This window comes from Centropristis striata, chromosome 17, assembly GCF_030273125.1.
Source record: "Centropristis striata isolate RG_2023a ecotype Rhode Island chromosome 17, C.striata_1.0, whole genome shotgun sequence".
NCBI lineage: Eukaryota > Metazoa > Chordata > Actinopteri > Perciformes > Serranidae > Centropristis > Centropristis striata.
The window spans coordinates 32,228,442-32,244,589 of NC_081533.1; the positions used below are offsets into that span (position 1 = coordinate 32,228,442).

Consider the following 16,148-nt stretch of genomic DNA (forward strand, 5'->3'; position numbering starts at 1 on the left):
TCCATCTTTGATATTTTTTTGCATCAGAAATAAGAAAAAAAAGGTCAAAATATGTTCATTTTTTACAATAAAAATGGAGGAAACAAAATATATGTATAGTATGAATTGAAATTAAAAAATATATATTAATTACATTTAATGCAAATATAGTACAACACTCAATCTAATAATAATAATGCACAATATTAATTACAATAAAATATTTAGAACAATACAGTATAAATTAATGTAAAAATTACAATATACACTTAATATAAATATGGGAAATATCATATATATATATTTATATTCTCAAATATAAGTAAATACAATATTAATTAAAAAAATAACAATGAAAAAATATAAACATATCTCTAATAATTCCAATAAAAATAACAAAATATGTGTAATAATTATGACAATAAAAATGTGGAATTATATACACAATATAAATTACATGAAAAAAACATGTATTAGATACAATAATGGAGAAAAACTGTATTTATAATAACATAGTAATTAAATAAAATGATTTTTACAGATATTTAGAATATTAAATACAACAAAAACGTGCAGAAAAAAAAGAAATTTGTCAAGTCCTAAAATCTCTCTCTCTCTCTCTCTCTCTCTCTCTCTCTCGCTCTTGTTCGTTTAACACGAACAGAAAGATGACTTGGCACATTAATTATTCCAAAATATGTAAATTGCAGCCAAGAGACACATAAATCAGAGCAGCGAAGCAACATAAAGACACAAGACACCTTTACTGTCACCGTAGAGATCAATGAGATCCAGTAAAAGATCTAAATAATAAATCTGTAGCAACTATGCCCACTTTATGCAGTTTGGGATAAAAAAAACATGCTGTTTTGGTAATTTTATCATTCTGTATGTGAATGTTTGTGCATCCTGGGGTCCCTAAACAGTCTGTGAGCTGCATAAATCGGGTCTGACTGGAAAGCTGAGACTCTTGTGGTTTCAATGAGCCCATAATGTCATTTTCATAGGGTTCCATTGACCTCTGACCTCAAGATATCTAAATGAAAATGTGTTCTATTGGTAGCCACAACACTCCTCTGTACAGACATGCCCACTTTATGCTGATCTATTGCAGATACATTCTAAAAATGTGAATATTTGTGCACACTGGTGTCCCCAAACAGTCTGTGAGCTGCATAAATCAGGAGAGACAAAAAGATTAAACTATGTGTGTGAACCCTGGCTGCTCCTCTCAGTTCTTTGGGCTGTTTCTAGACGTGGCATGCCCACTTTATGCACTTTATCAGATGCTGCTCTTTGTGCATCCTGGGGTCCCTAAACAGTCTGTGAACTGCATAAATCGGGTCTGACTGGAAAGCTGAGACTCTTGTGGATTCAATAAGCCCAATTTTCTTCAACAAAACAGGTTCTATGTGTATAGACAAGTCCCTCTTTACAGACATGCCCACTTTATGGATTACATGCAGTTTGGGATTAAAAAACCATGCAGTTTTAGTTAGTTTGTGAATCTTCGGCATCATCTGATCCCTAAACAGTCTGTGAGCTGCATAAGTCGGGAGAGACAAGACTCTCAGTTTCATCTGATACTTTATTAAATATTTGGGCTGTTTTTAGATGTGACATGCCCACTTTATGCTCTTTATCAGTTGTTGTTGTTGTGTCCTCTTGTGTGTGAATCTTTGTGCATCCTGGGGTCCCTAAACAGTCTGTGAGCTGCATAAATCGGGTCTGACTGGAAATCTGAGACTCTTGTGGATTCAATTAGCCCAATGTTCACACACACACACACACACACACACACACACACACCATCATCAATCAGTAATTTTGTCTTTTTTTTGGTAATTTTGATTCTCTCTTGGTCATTTTTTGTGATTTTTTGAGTCATTTACGTCTTCTTTTGGTCACTTTGTGTCATTTCTTGGTAATTGTGTCTCTGTGTTTGCCTTTTTTCACCATTTTTGGTCATTTATGTCTATATTTTGCTAATTCTACTTCCTTTTTGTTATTTAACATCCCTTTGGGTCTTTTCTTGGTGATTTTTTTCATCCTTTTAGACTTTTTGTGTCTTGATTTTATCTTTTTAAGTCTTTTTTGGCATTATTATTATTATTATTTCTTAGGTTTGGGTAATCATTTTGTGTCTTATTGTGATAGTTTGTGTCCTTCTTTGGTCATTTTCCATTTTTTATTGGTAATAATTGATATCTAACCATGAGATAAGTCAAAAGGCTGCGTCTTTCTTCCTCTCGGGGCTGCAGGGCCGAGCTGAGCCAACCAGAGGTGACAAAACGCTGACTCACTGCCAGGTTTAGGACTCGTTCTTGCAGAAACATGCAGCGTGTTGGTCCTCCTGAGGCAGGACACCCAGAAGATAACGAGGACCGTAGTCCGGCTCACATGAGACGTGGAGTCTCTTCACGGAGCTCTGAGTGTTAATGAACAAAAAGCTCCAGTCAGCGACTTTCAAAGAGACTTTCCTGAATTCTTTTTGTGACATTTCCCCACAAATCTTCTGGAAGGACTCGCGTGTCCTGCAGAGAAACACTCAGAGTCCCCAGAGAGGACACACACACACACACACACACACACACACGCTGCCTCAGAGTCTGTGTGTGTGTGTGTGTGTGTGTGTGTGTGTGTGTGTGTGTGCTGGTGGAGTGAAACGGGGACATGGAGGACACGTGTTGTTGACAGTGTGAGGGCAGTGCGCGGTGTGGGGACGCCGTGATGGACGGAGATAAAACGGAGAGAGGAGATTGTTCTATTGTCCTTTCCTCCTTCTCTTTCTTACCTCTCTTCTCTCCTTTCTCTTCTTCTCTTTCCCCCCCTCTTTCCTTCTCTACCTCCTTCCTCATCCCTTCCTTACCTCCTTCCTCCTTCTCTTGTTTCCTATAACTCCTCCTCCTTTCCCTTCCTACCTGCTCCTATTTTATCCCTCCTTCCTCTTTCCTTCTCTACTTCCACTCCACTCTCTTTTTTTCTCCTCTCTTTCCCTTTTTCTCTTCCCTTCCCCCTCGCTTCACTCCTCCTCTTTTCTTTCTCACCTCCTTTTCTCCTCCCTTCCTCCTTCTCTTGTTATCTGTAATTTCTCTCTTCCTCTCCCTCTTCCTCCTTTATCCTCTTTCCTTCTCCACCCCCTCTTCACCCACCCTTCCTCCTCCTCGTCTCCTTCTCTACCTCCTTCTTTCCTCCTTCTCTTTCTTACTTCTCTTCTCTCCTTCCTCTTCTGCTCTTTTCCTCCCCTTCCTCTTTCCTTTTCTACCTCCTCCTCTCCTTTCTCATCCCTTCCTTACCTCTTTCCTCCTCTTGTTTCCTATAACTCCTCCTCCTTTCCTCCTTCTCTTTCTTACCTCTCTTCTCTCCTTCCTCTTCTGCTCTTTTCCTCCCCTTCCTCTTTCCTTGTCTACCTCCTCCTCTCCTTCCTCGTCCCTTCCCTACCTCCTTCTCTTGTTTCCTATAACTCCTCCTCCTTTCCCTTCCTACCTGCTCCTATTTTATCCCTCCTTCCTCTTTCCTTCTCTACTTCCTCTCCACTCTCCCTTTCTCCTCCTCTTTTCCCTTCTTCTCTTCCCTTCCCCCTCGCTTTACTCCTCCTCTTTTCTTTCTCACCTCCTTTTCTCCCCCCCTTCATCCTTCTCTTGTGTTCTGTAACTTCTCTTTCACCCCTACCTCGTTCTTTACCTCCTCTTCTACCTCTCCTTTCCTTCCTTCCCTACCTCCTCCTCCTCCTCCTCCTCTTGTTGTTTTCTTTAACTCCTCCTTTGCTTCCCCATTTCCTCCTTTGCTTCTCTACTTCCTCTCGCACTTCTTGCCTCCCTTTTCCTATAACTCCTCATCATCTCCTTCCCTACCTCCTCCGTTCCTCCTGCTCTTCTTTTCCCCTCTTCTCTCCTTCTTTACTTCTTCATTTCATTCCCCTTCTTCTCCGTTTTCCATAACGTCCAATAATAACTCCCTCCTTCCTCTTCCTCTCTCTCTTCCTCCTTTATCCTCATTTCCACCCTTTCGTCTCTTTACTCCCTACCTCCTCCTTTATTTCCTCCTCCTGTTGTTTTCTTTAAATCCTTTTTTCATTTCCCATTTCTTCCATCACCTCTCTACTTCCTCTCGTGTTTCTTTTCTCCCTTTTTCTCTCCTTAACTCCTTCTCTTGTTTCCTATAACTCCTCCTTTCCCTCCCTACCTGCTCCTATTTTATCCCACTTCCTCTTTCCTTTCCTTTCTTACCTGCTCCCAGCCATCCCACATCCTCATTTCCTTTCCTTCCTCCTCCTCTAACTTTCCTCCCTTTCCTCTTTTCCTCTGTTCCTTCCTGTTCCTCCTCCTCCTTTCCTTTCTCCTCCTTTCCTTACCCACTTCCTTCTTCCTTCTCCACCTCCTCTTCACCCTCCCTTGTTCCTCGACTCCTTCCCTATTTCCCCTGATCCTTTCCCACTTCTCTCCCCTTCTCAACCTCCTTCTCTTCCTCTCTACCTCCTCCTCTCCTTCTCCTCCTCCTTGTATTATTCCTCTTTCCTTTCCTTCCTCCTCCTCTAACCTTCCTCCCTTTCCTCTTTTTCTCTTTTCCTTCCTGTTCCTCCTCCTCCTTTCTTTTCTCTTCCTTTCCTTCCTTCCCTCTCTTCTTCCTTACATGTTCCTCTTTTAGCAGGACAGGAGGCGGGACATCAGGATGATTGACAGGTGACAAAGTTTGTTCAGAGGGGGCGGGGCTTAAAGAGGTCGTTTTCTGTCTCCAGGCAAAAAGTCGCGTGTTGTAGCTGTAGATCAGCCTCCCTCTGCGTGTGTGTGTGTGTGTGTCTCTGTGCGTGTGTGTGTGTGTGTGTGTGTGTGTGTGTTTTCTGGGACTTTAATTGTCGAACATCTGCAGACACGATACACTCATTAGAGGAGAAGGAAAGACAATAAAGAGGACGAGAGAACAGTCAGAACTGTTTCTGCATCCTACTTCCTGGTGTGTGTGTTTGCATTTATGCAGATGTGTGTGTGTGTGTGTGTGTGTGTGTGTGCTGGTATCCAGCCAATAACACACACTCGCAGCAGGGGGCCATTAAACGGCGATTGCCGGCGAGGCCTCAGCACAGCGGGGCAGCAGCAGCTTTTGTGATGCGTGGAAATGGAGACACTTGTTGCTTTGAGCCGTCTGCAGAGAGAAACAACAGCAGCCGCTCGCCGCCTTCTAATTGGTCGGGAGAACACCTGCGTTTGTTCGGCTCAGATCAAATCTTTCATGCTGTTTCTGATTGTTGGTTAAAACCATTTTTTTTTTAATGTGGACCTGCACCTTTTTTTTTTTATCTCTTTGTAAAATGAATGACCAAGAAGACAGACACAAAACTACCCAAACAAAATAAATAATAATATTTAGCAAAAAGGCATGTAAAATTACCAAAAAAGAAAATCAAAGAGAATCAAAATTACAAAAAAAGGGACAAAATTACTAAAGACAGACAAATTACCAATATAAATGTTAAAGAAAGCAGACACAAAATCACCTAAACTAAAATAAATACAAATATTGACCAAAAAATGACCGAAAATGACCCAAAAAAGCCCCACTTAAAATGGACAAAAAGACATTTCAAATTACAAAAACAAGACAAATTACCCTCCAAAAGACATAATCTGACAAAAAAGGATGTAAAATTACCAAGAAAAGACACAAAGGGATGAAGAAAGACCTAGAGTTACGCAAAAAAGACAACAATGACCTAATAAAAAGGCGTCAAGAGCTGCAAGCAGGGTGGTGGATTCTTCGTCAGAATCAAAATTACAAAAAAAAAGACCAAAAAAAGAGACATTACCAATAAAAAAATGTAAAATGACCAAGAAAACAGACACAAAATCGCCAAATCAAAAGAAATAACATTTTTGACCAAAAAAGCACGTAAAACTAACAAGAAAAGACACTTTTTTTATCCATATAATAGGAAAATGTTCTTGAACTACCTGCCATATAGAAGTTTTTTCATACTGAACATATCAGTTGATTAACTTGTAAGATAGTCTTGTAACAACTAAATCACTCTTTTTCCTGTTTATGGTTATGTTTGAACTTTAAAAGCACTTTAATTAGCGTTACATGTTGATTAATTATAGAAAAAGTTATTTAAAGAACACAAGTTCTGACTGTGTTAACATTAAAGAAAGAATAATGGCATGATACCATTGTTATCCTTCAAAAAATAGGAGTCTTTTTAATTATAATGCGCAATTTTTTTTTTACATTTTAACAACCTTGTCTCCAAGAATTCCAGTTTATTCACCAAGTAAGTTTTGAATGAAACCCAGACATCTGGAGTCCTGCATTGAGTTAGTTGTTAGATTATTTTGGTCAAAAGTGAATAAAAACATTATGATTTTCCAATTCTGAAGCAAGAAAAGTAATCTGTGAGCGCACAAAAACCAGCAATCATGCTGTAGTTGGTGCATGTGGATGTTTTATGTAAACAAATTAAATTTATTCATTAAAAATGTGACAGAACCGTTTCTCATTACGTTGATTAAAAAATGTAATTTGGGCGTTATTGTGTTTCTCTCAAAATCCATTTGAGGAGCAATTTAAGTCGTATGCGCGTGTCGTTTTTTCTAAGAGGTTCTCAGAGTTATTATGAACACAACCGGCAGACAAATGGAGCCTGGAAAAGACCGCGAGGCCGCGGGAGGAGCTCTGTCCCGGTTGTTTCCCCACAGCTGAGCGACTCCAGCTCCGGTTCACGGGAGATGAGTCTGTGCTGATCTGTCACAGCAGCTCGCCAACTGACGGAGAGCGATCGGCTGATCAGACCGACACATCAGCGCCGGCTGCAGAGTCATCAATCAGAGCAGCGTCACAGAGTAACAGAGTCCCTGCACTAAACTTTTATCGGCTGTAGGAGTCAGTCAGTCACAGTCAGCTGCAGATCGGAGAGCAACAACTGCTTTCCACTCAGTTTTGGTAAAAAAAAAAAAAGCTGTTTGTTTTTACTTACTTACTTATCGCCTACTACCCCTTCTGGGGCTTAGGCCGCCAACAAGAGTTCTCCAAGCATCTCGGTCCTGGGCCAGCATCTCAAGCTGTCCCCAAGTGTAGCCCAGACATTTAAAATGACAAAAACAAGACAAATTACCCCCCAAAAGACATAATCTGACAAAAAAGGGTGTAAAATTACCAAGAAAAGACACAAAGGGATGAAGAAAGACCTAGAATTACCCAAAAAAGACAACAATGACCCAAAAAAAAGGCATCAAGAGCTGCAAGCAGGGTGGTGGATTCTTCGTCAGCATCAAAATTACAAAAAAAAGACATGAGACATGAGACATTTTTGTCTCAAAAAATGAGACATTACCAGTAAAAAATGTAAAATGACCAAGAAAACAGACACAAAACTACCCAAACAAAAAAATAATTATATTGACCAAAAAAGCACGTAAAATGACCAAAAAAGACATAATGACCAAGAGAGAATCAAAATGACAAAAAAGACCAAAAAAAGGGACAAAATTACTAAAGAAATACAAATTACCAATATAAATGTTAAATGACAAAGAAAGCAGACACAAAAATAACCCAAACAAAAATAAATACAAATAATGACCCAAAAAAACCCACTTAAAATGGACAAAAAGACATTTAAAATGACAAAAACAAGACAAATTACCCCCCAAAAGACATAATCTGACAAAAAAGGATGTAAAATTACCAAGAAAAGACACAAAGGGGTCTACTTACTTACTTATCGCCTACTACCCCTTCTGGGGTTTAGGCCGCCAACAAGAGTTCCCCAAGCATCTCGGTCCTGGGCCAGCATCTCAAGCTGTCCCCAAGTGTAGCCCATTTTCTTGGCATCCGCCTCCCAGTCTCTGCGCCAGGTGTTTCGTGGTCGACCCCTCTTTCTTTTCCCTTGGGGATTCCACTTGAGGGACTGTCTTGTGGTGTTTGTGGCTGGTTTGCGGAGAGTATGGCCTATCCATCTCCAACGCCGTTGGAGGATCTCTTCGTCCGCTGGCTTTTGGTTGGTGCATTTCCACAGTTCTTTGTTGCTGATGGTATTAGGCCAGTGGATCTGGAGGATTTGTCGCAGACAGGTATTGATGAATGACTGGATGTTGTTTGTAGTTTTGACTGTTGTCCTCCATGTCTCCGCACCGTAGAGTAGGACTGACTTCACATTGCTGTTAAAGATCTTGATCTTTGTTGTGGTGGCCAGGTCTTTTGCGCTCCAGATGTTTTTTAGCTGTTTGTTTTAACCTCTTTTAACTGCATGCAGTGGCGGTTCTACACAGGGGCCTCCAGGGGCCCCTGCCCCTGTGAAGAAGCCTTTGGCCCCTGCTGTGGCCCCTGTGTCAAATTAATAATAAAATGATCAATTTATAACAATGAATAATGGAACAATTCTAACCTTTTTTTTGTTCAAACAATATCTCATTGTACACAAAAGGAACCCAGAATGTGAACATTGTATAATAGTTTAACTCCATGGAGTCTTATAGAGATATTTGGTCCATTTTTGAATCCTTTTCATGTCTTTACGTGTCTTTTTTGGTCATTTGTGTCTTTTTTGTGTCTTTTTTTGATAATTTTGTGTCTGTTGTTGTGTCTTTTTTATTTATTTTGTGTCTTTTTTTTGTTATTTTGTGTCTTTTTTGTCATTGGTGTCATTTATGTTTATTTTTGTGTCTGTTTTAGTTATTTTGTGTCTTTTTATGGTCATTTTGTGTCTTTTTTTGTCATTTTTATGTCTTCTGTGGGGTTTTTTTTTTGTTATTCTGTCTTCTCATTTGTGTCTTTTTTTGGTAATTTAGTGTCTTTTTCAAGACATTCAAAGATTTTGAATACTTAAATATCATCTTTGCCATTTTTCATGTGTTAATGTGCCCCTCTGATTAAACACTGGCCCCTCCTTGGCCCCCACAGTAAAACTGGTCTAGAACCGCCACTGACTGCATGGGCTCCAATGTCCTTCTGACTTTCCGAGTCTGTCGTTGGCTCAACTTTAATTCCACAATAAAGATACTGGACGATGAAGAGTTGAGGAATAAATTGGTACCAATCATATCCTGATATCTTGTCGGAAAAGATAACTCCAAGCTCCGAGGTTTGGCTAAATGTTAACAAGGGAAAAACTGACATGGCCATTTTTAAATTGGTCCCCTGATCTCCCTGACCTGAAAGAAAATGGGTTCTTTGGAAGCCCAGTAAGCTCTCATGAAGGCGTTGATGCCAATTTGATATGGCGGTGAAATGGAGGAATTACACTGTAAGGATGTCAGATGACACTGGTAACGAAACTTGATCATTTATAATAATTTCTTCCGAAGGTCACAACCTGAAATGACTAATTTCACAGTCAAAATTTGATCAACTTGGTCCGATAACATCTGGAAAGTCTAGAAACGCTGTTAGATTAAATGGTTTTGTTCATATTCAGTTTAATGGAGCACTAAATAGGAAGCAACTTTTTTTTTGCTTCATGCACCAATGAGGAGCTTTCATAGCAATGAACAGAGCCCTGCCTTCAACACTGTATCAGTTTATTTATACATTCAAGGTACCCACGAGTCTCCTCTTTACAGACGTGCCCAATTTATGCAAATCTAATGCAGTTTGAAGCAAAAATCATGCAGTGTTTCTCCTGCAGTAAAATGCATTATTGTGTCCTCTTGTGTGTGAATGTTTGTGCATCCTGGGGTCCCTAAACAGTCTGTGAGCTGCATAAATCGGGTCTGACTGGAAAGCTGAGACTCTTGTGGATTTAATGAGCCCTAATTGTCATTTTCATAGGGTTCCATTGACCTCTGACCTCAAGATATCTAAATGAAAATGTGTTCTATTGGTAGCCACAACTCTCATCTGTACAGACATACCCACTTTATGCTGATCTATTGCAGATACATTCTAAAAATGTGAATATTTGTGCACACTGGGGTCCCTAAACAGTCTGTGAGCTGCATAAATCAGGAGAGACAAAAAGATTAAACTATGTGTGTGAACCCTGGCTGCTCCTCTCAGCTCTTTGGGCTGTTTCTAGACGTGACATGCCCACTTTATGCACTTTATCAGATGCTGTTTGGGTCCGAACCCATGCAGTGTTTCTCCTGCAGTAAAATGTGTTATTGTGTCCTCTTGTGTGTGAATGTTTGTGCATCCTGGGGTCCCTAAACAGTCTGTGAGCTGCATAAATCGGGTCTGACTGGAAAGCTGAGACTCTTGTGGATTCAATAAGCCCAATTTTCTTTATGTGTGATGATGTTAGTGAGTGAAACTTGAGCTCAGTGTATAAAATGAGCTGCTGTGATCTCTAGGATAATCACAGCCTCATGAGTTTATTAAATTTTTTCCTCTCCTGTTAATCACCTTAGAAGCCCTCAGATATATTTTTACTGGGATCTTTTAGTAACACATTCAGCACACAGAACTGGAGGTTTGATCACCAGGTGTTTTCTTTCCCAAACACACTCCGATCAGTGGAAAACTCTTATCTCTGTGGATAAGAGCCACTGCTGAGAGCCAAAGTTTGTTCTAAACCTCACAAATAGTAGTTTAACCAAAATAATCATGTATTTATTAAATATTTCCACCACATCTCGCAGCCAGAACTCTCAGCTTAACTTCCATTACTGTAAAATCTGATGTGATTATGTTCAGTTAATCTGCAGGAACATGAAGTGCAGCACTTAGTCTGTGAAATACAGAGAGAGATTAAACTATTGAGAATAAGAAGTTATTTACCAGTGATTAGTGATCAGTTGTTCAGCCAAAATAACCAAGTACAATGCAAAAATGTCATTATTGTTCTATAAAACATCAGGAAATCATAATAAAAATGTCCAAGGGGATGTCTTTAAATATCTTGTTATGTCCAAAACTCAAAGATGTTCAGTTTAATATGAAATAAAACAGAAAAAAGCAGGAAATATCCAGATATGAGAGGTGGGAAACAACATTTTTGCATGAAAAAAATTATTAATCGCTTATCAAAATAGTTGGCAGTTACTCATCAATAAGCCTGCTAATTCAGACTCCGGTGAGGTGAATTCAGAAAAGGACTGTGTGGCTTTTTTTAAACTCTAAATCTGCTCTAATAGGACAAAACTTAGAGAGTAATCCATCTCTAACTCCTCCCTTTTTGCATGCATTTAAATCAGAAAATATGCACATCTTCTAAATGGCTTTCCCTTTCCTATTTTTTTGGCAGCTTTTGCATCACATGCATTTTTGTTGAGGTTATACTTAAAAAAAATATACACATACATTACTGGTCAAAAGTTTTAAAACACACCAACTTTTCCAGAATTTAATTGAAAATGATGCAGTTTAATGTCTCAGTGTACTCTGAAATTAATGCACATTTGCAACATTTAAAATTCTTTATTGAGCATGATAGTGTTTTGAAAATAAAAAAAAGATTCAAAATCACATTTTATGTTGAACTAAATGACTAAAAAAAGACACAAAATGACCAAAAAAAGACACAAAATGACAAAAAAAGACACCAAAAGACACAAAATGACTAAAAAAAAGACACAAAATGACCAAAAAAAGACACAAAATGACCAAAAAAGACACCAAAAGACACAAAATGATTAAAAAAAGACACAAAATGACCAAAAAAAGACACAAAATGACTTACAAAGACATGAAAAGAATTCAAAAATGGACAAAATAGCCCAAGACTCCATAGAGTTAAGTTGTTAACCCATTTCTTGTTCCCTGAAAAAGGCCTACTTGTATAATTCTGAAATGTACATTATTTTCCAGTTTTGGTTAAGCTTACCTTTTTTTATTTACCTCTGGCAGTTCACCACTTACCTTTGGACCCTTTCAAGCTGTTCATTTGACTTGAACTGCTTGAATTTCAATAAAAAACTGGAAAAATTGGGGTGTTCTAAAACTTTTGACCGGTAGTGTATGTGTTGCCACGTGCGAGGCTAAACAAAGCTTGTCCAGGTGCACGGCTCCTCCATGCAGGACTGTTTATGAAGGGTTATAAACAGCCCATTCTTTTCAGTCTGTGTACAGATAACAATACAAACATCTTTTTTTTTCCTAAACTCAAAGATACTGCAGGAAAGCAGGACATTAGGGCTTTTTCCACTACTGGGTAATACCCGGGGTGAGGTGGGTCTCACTCGCCGAAACTCCCCTAATTTGAACATGAGCCGTCCTGAGCTGGCTTTTGTCTGGACTTTTTTTGTCCCTGTGGAAGAATAGGGTCTTTTTTCTCCCCTGAAAAAAGCCTGGTTACCGATTGGATAGATCGCTAAGCAGGATCTGACCTACTAAGTGGGACAACAACATGCTCCATTTGTAAAAAGCTTGGCGAAGCAGTGTTCCCAACTTAGCGACATTGTTGCTATATTTAGCCACTTTTCAGACCCCCTTAGTGACTATTTTTCAATAAAGCGACTGTTTACTTGTTTACAACAAGCACGGACTCTCTGTGCATACACTGTAAAAAATAATCTGTTTAATTTACGCTAAAATACCAGCAGCTGTGGTTGCCAGAACTTCACCGTAAAAATTACAGTGAGTGGGTTTTCTACTGTACATTTAAATGTAAATATCAGCAAAAACTGTTATTTAGACTGAATATTCCCGTTATTTTTAGGGTAACTGTGTCATCATGGTATTTCTCCATTCATTTTACATAAAATTTTTATATTTTTACAGCAAAACTTTGTGTTTCCTACAGTTAATGACAGTAAAAGTTACGGTTTTGTGCTATTCTTTGATTTACGGTAATTAAAAGTGTCTACTACAGTGATATACAATTTTAAATTTTACGACCCATTTCTGATATAGCTTGAAGGGGTTTACTGTAATTTCTGCAAACATTTTTTAACAGTGTAGTTAGCGATGCGGTTTATTCACAATCACTATGTTTATGATCAGCGGAGACGCTGAGCATAATTAGCCATGCTGCTTTCCCTAGTCGAAACACGGCTATATCCAGATTTGAGAGGTTGAAAACAGCCTATTTCTGACATTATTGCATGAAAAAGTACTTAAATTTACATTTACATTTACATTTAGTAATTTAGCAGACGCTTTTATCCAAAGCGACTTACAGGAAGAGTAAAAACAAACAATCAAGGTATAGTGCAATAATAATTAGTGCATCAACAAGTGCTAGTGACAATATTTTGGGGAGTAGAATTATCGTGTGGTGCTAGGAAGAAGAATGACCTAAATGATGAATCGTTAATCAAAATAGTTGGCTTCACCTGCATTTCATCCTTTTTCTACCCAAATCTGGAAAAAAAAATACTATTTGCCCTGGATTCAAGGATTTAAGATTCATGGTGGTGGCGTTTTATGCAGCTAAATGCTTCCATTTAAATAAAAATAACAAAAAAAAAAAACAACAACTCTAAATGAAGTATTCCAGTATCAGCAACATCAAACATGTTCTTACAGGCGTTTAGAACAACATGACTAAACTCGACATTGACCAAACTCAGTGGATAAAAACAACCTTTTTTGTTGTTTTTTTTCAATCAGCTGCTCCACAAATCCAACCGCAGAGCCCTGATTAAAAACTCCCACGTCCAGTCCAACAGAACGAGACTTTACGAGTTCTGGGATGAACTGCGTTTCCATCCAAACAGTGATCTTCCCAAATCTCTGAGTCATGGATTCAATTTGTGGGCACAAAAAGAAAAAGATATTAAAAATTTGGTCCAAGTGATAAATTATTAGAAGTGGGTCACCAGCTGTCAGCTTGCAGAGAGAAACACGGCGCCTCATTACTCTTCTGATATGATTTTTCTAAAAGATAAAAGCCCCAAATTGAAGTTGGATGTTGGTTATTTCCTGTCTGATCTTTACTCGTCATTAAAATTAAACAAACACAACTGGAGCTTTAAAGGTTTGTCTCTGCTTGAAGACATGTTTCTGCAGGTAATTGTACAGTAGATTTGTAGTGTGACACACACACACACACATTCTTGTACTTCTATCTTTGTGAGGGCCCTCATTGGAATAGTGAATAATAGTTTGGGATTTTTCATTTGTTTTTCCATTTAGTTTTATTTTGTTTTCAAATTCAGTTAATTTTTAATGAGCTTTTAGAGTGAGTTTGTTAGTTTTAGTTTAGTTTTTATTAGTTTTAGTTTTTTGTAACGGGGTATTTGTTGGGTGGGAGATTAAAAGAGGTCACAGTAAATTTTGCCTTTATTTCCTTTGCCTTGTCCATCTTCATTATGTATGAAAAAAGTTGACAAAGAGGAAAACGAAGGACATTTTCACTATAATTTGAGTTAGTTTTAGTTAGTTTTGTAACCACACAATACAGTTTCAGTTAGTTAAGTAATTATCTTTTTTTTAAACATAAACCTAATTGTAGCCTTAAACCCTTAAAACAAAGTCTGAAATCTCAAAAAAACTCTCCTTTAAAGAAGTGAGGACCGGCCAAAATGACCTCACTTTGCAAAAATGTCCTCACTCTATTGGTTAAAAATCTGCTCCGGTCCTCACTATGTAGGAAGTACAAGAACACCACACACACACACACACACACACACACACACACACACACACTGACGGTTGTAACTGTAAATGAGATATGGAGCAGATCATTTGAGGAGAAGTTGAGGGAACAGAGCGTTTCTGCCGGAAATGATGGTTTAATATTTAAACAGCGTCCTCTCCGTTATCCTTATCACGGAGAGGATAAGAACAGCCGCTTATTTACGTGTGTGTGTGTGTGTGTGTGTGTGTGCCCTGTTGCTTCTCGCTCATTAAACAGCATTAAATCGCTGACCACGTATCTCCAAAGTGCAGGGCCGCTCCCTCTCCTGCAGCCGGCTGATTGGTTGTTTTTGTCTCAGTCGAGTGAGATTTCTTTCGTCTATTATTCATTTTGTTTTTCCTTGTTAACGGTGAACAACTTATGAGCACATCGCTGGTAAACACATGATAGAAAGTGATGCTTTTGCATGATTATTTGTGCAGGTACTTGATTAAAATTGGGCTCCAAAATATCCAGAAGAGTTTCAGCTTTTTTAGTTATACCGGATTAATGCGTTTCGGTTTGTGTCCACTGGTGAGTCTGTAAAATACAGAGGGATTAAACTATTGAGGATACGAAGTTGCTCAGCCAAAATAACCAAGTACAATATAAACTTCTTTGGTTCTTGCATCTCCAGCTGCAAATACTGGTTACTCTTTAGTTATCATTATTTATTAAAGTGATGGTTCTTTCCTAGTTTCTAAGAGTAATTATTGTTCTATAAAACGTCAGGAAATCATAAAAAAGTCCAAGGTGACGTCTTTGAATGTCTCGTTTTGTCCAAAACTCAAAGATTTTCAGTTTAATATGAAATAAAACTAAGAAAGAAAGCAGAAAATATCCAGATATGAGAGCTGGGAAACAGCAATTTCTGAGATTTTGATTCTTTGTGCAGGTATTTGAATAAAATTGGGCTCATTAAATCCAGAAGTTTGAGCTTTGTATTCATACCAGATTTATGCGATTCACAGTTTGTGTCTGCCGGTGAACTGTTGACATGGCAAGGTGTTGAATTAGAATATTTCTGCAACAGTGAGGACATTTTTGGACAGTTGGGACATTATTAAACACTGAGCAGGTTTGTGGAAGTTAGGTATTTGTGAATGTTTTGCAAATTTGTGAGGCCACGTTGGGATAATTAAGACTTTTCTGGAAAAGTGAGAAGCTTTTGGAAACTTTCTTCTACATTATGATTTTTATTAAATTGTGAATTGGGGCAGCTATTCTCAACCTTGGGGTCGGGACCCCAATTGGGGTTGCGAGATGATTTCTGGGGGTCGCCAAATCATTTTGGAAGTCAGCTCTGTCTCCACTGTGTTGAAGTGTTCATGTGTTAATGTGTTTTAGTCTTTTGGGTCACTTAATGTCTTTATTTTGGTCATTTTGTGTGTTTTTTTTTGTCATTTTGTGTCTTTTTTTGATCATTTTGTGGTAAATGTGTTTCTTTTTTGGTCATTTTGTGTCTTTTTTTGATCATTTTGTGGTCAATCTGTGTCTTTTTTGGTAATTTTGTTTCCTTTTTTTGGTCATTTTGTGTCTTTTTAGTCATTTTGTTTCTTCTTTTGGTAATTTTGTTTCTCTTTTGGGTAATTTTGTGTCTTTTTTGGGTCATTTTGTGTCTTTTTTGGTCATTTTGTGTCTTTTTTTGATCATTTTGTGGTCAATCTGTGTCTTTTTT

The 16,148-nt window shown here is 38.3% G+C and overlaps 1 protein-coding gene across 1 annotated transcript in view; it reads left to right on the top strand.

Annotated features, from left to right (window-relative positions):
- The window catches only part of npy2rl (neuropeptide Y receptor Y2, like), a 92,180-nt gene that overhangs the window by 1,043 nt on the left and 74,989 nt on the right, over nt 1–16,148 (top strand).